This window comes from Schistocerca piceifrons, unplaced genomic scaffold (genome assembly GCF_021461385.2).
Source record: "Schistocerca piceifrons isolate TAMUIC-IGC-003096 unplaced genomic scaffold, iqSchPice1.1 HiC_scaffold_952, whole genome shotgun sequence".
In the NCBI taxonomy this organism is placed as follows: Eukaryota; Metazoa; Arthropoda; class Insecta; order Orthoptera; family Acrididae; genus Schistocerca; species Schistocerca piceifrons.
This window is the reverse complement of record NW_025729226.1, coordinates 77,501-80,000: the sequence shown is the minus strand read 5'-3', so window position 1 is coordinate 80,000 and position 2,500 is coordinate 77,501.

Here is a 2,500-nt window from a genome sequence, read left to right as displayed (position 1 = left end):
CGCCACAGAAGGACAAAAGCCCCACTTGGGTGCCGAAGCGAACTCTCCCAGCACAGCGCACGCGCCAACACATCCGCACAGCTGCGATACAAACCACCAGCGAGAACCGCTGGGGCGACCGAGCAGCAGACGGCGTCGCGGCGCCGAGCGCCGGGCGGCGGCGCATCCTCAACGCACACAGTCCTCAATCGGACCAGCACACTGAAGATGTCCACCGCGCTTCGCACCGGGCCCGCGAGGACCTACTTTGGCCGCACGGCGCCGCGCGCAGGGTGCGCCGGCGCGCAGCTGCGACGCCTGCCGCGTCCGTCGGCCGGCGCGCCTGCCACTGGCCGCCCCCACCAGCCGGCTGTAGCGCGTGCGCCCACGCACCGCGCGGCCAGCACGCCGGGAGGCGCCCCCTCACCGGCCGGGGACGGTCCCACCCAGCCACCGCCGCGTATCGCTTCACACCCAGATGCCGTTCAGTTTCGTCGGCATGGTGGGTATCGCTGGAACAACCGGTTAGTACCTCAACCTATCGTCGCCATCACCGATTCACCCCTAGCGAGAACAACCGCACCACAACAGGTTACCATTTGTTCATTTGCGTAACTTCACCAGAAAACGCAGGCGTCCATCGCCATTTGCAACTTCAACGATTATTGCATGCCTGTGTCAGGTGTCACGCCACACTACGTCTGCCCACATACACGCAACAAAATGTGCACGCCTAGACAATACGTGGAAGGTGGCCCCCGTACGTATGCGATGTCCATTGCTCGAACGACTGTCAACCGGCCTCTGTAGCATGTCGCAGATATGGAACGCGGTGCACCATGCCATCACGGTGTGTGAGGAGAGACGACTAGGTCCGAATACATCAACAGACAGCTCATGCTGATCGCCATCCACGGCGTCCGTTCCTCCCACACGTCTCTATGGCGTACCACACTGCAATCCAGCTCTCATAGGGAGACGACACGTAGCTGCGTGCACAATATTTGCACTGTATGGTCCGCCGTTTTTGGGCGCAGTCGTTGTGCGGTCACACATGTGCCACGATGTATCATTCAGTACATAAGGACGAATGTGCAGTACAGATTGTGGTTCACGCGTACGACATCAGCGGACAGTTGACACAGGCCGCACCACAACGTAGCCTGAGTACGTCGCATGCGAAGGGCATTGAACATGCAAACTTCTCACCAACCAGCTTGCGAAGGCAGGGGGCAAGGTGGGGACGTGGGGAGGGGCGGCATGTACGTCCTGCTGCCATCCACATTACAGTGTACAGCAGGAGCATGTGGAAAGTGAGCAAGACTTGCAAGGTGTTTAACATGAAGCGATACACAGGGGTGCGGGCAGTGCGAGTAGCGAACTATATTGCGAGGGTTGCGGGTGGGCAACACTACAGTAATTGAACGAGTCGTATAACAATTACAGAGCAGGTTTAGGCGACAACGTGGGTTACGTTAAGGCGACAACATGGGTTAGGTTAAGGCACAACATGGGTTAGGTTAAGGCACAACATGGGTTAGGTTAAGGCACAACATGGGTTAGGTTAAGGCACAACATGGGTTAGGTTAAGGCACAACATGGGTTAGGTTAAGGCACAACATGGGTTAGGTTAAGGCACAACATGGGTTAGGTTAAGGCACAACATGGGTTAGGTTAAGGCACAACATGGGTTAGGTTGAGGCACAACATGGGTTAGGTTAAGGCACAACATGGGTTAGGTTGAGGCACAACATGGGTTAGGTTGAGGCACAACATGGGTTAGGTTGAGGCACAACATGGGTTAGGTTGAGGCACAACATGGGTTAGGTTAAGGTACAACATGGGTTAGGTTAAGGTACAACATGGGTTAGGTTAAGGTACAACATGGGTTAGGTTAAGGTACAACATGGGTTAGGTTAAGGTACAACATGGGTTAGGTTAAGGTACAACATAGGTTAGGTTAAGGTACAACATAGGTTAGGTTAAGGTACAACATAGGTTAGGTTAAGGTACAACATAGGTTAGGTTAAGGTACAACATAGGTTAGGTTAAGGTACAACATAGGTTAGGTTAGGTTAGGTTAGGTTACACGTTGTTGTACGGAAAGGTGTAGGGGGGGGGGGGGCGGGGGCGGCAGGTTCGTTGATAGTGATTATAGTAAGTGAATGCTTGTGACATGATCAGATTTGTCACGTCAGGATGCACCTTTGGCTTATTAGAGGCGGCGCTCCAATTCTATGCTTGTGTGAGACCTGTGTCTTTGACTCATGTCATTGTTTGTGCGCTGTGACAGGAGGTACTATTGTGATGTTGGGTGCACCGTTGTATAGGACATGTGTGGGTGTTGGTGCCTGGTCTGCGCAATGGTGGATGTCGAAAGGCTGGGATATTGTATTTTCCGCACGGACCTCCTGGTCTGGTTGTGATAGTGTGGATTGTGTAATGTGGCGGAGAAGATGCACTGGATGTTGTTCCATGCTGGTGCTTACATATTGTATGTGCGCCTGTTAGAAGCAGAGAG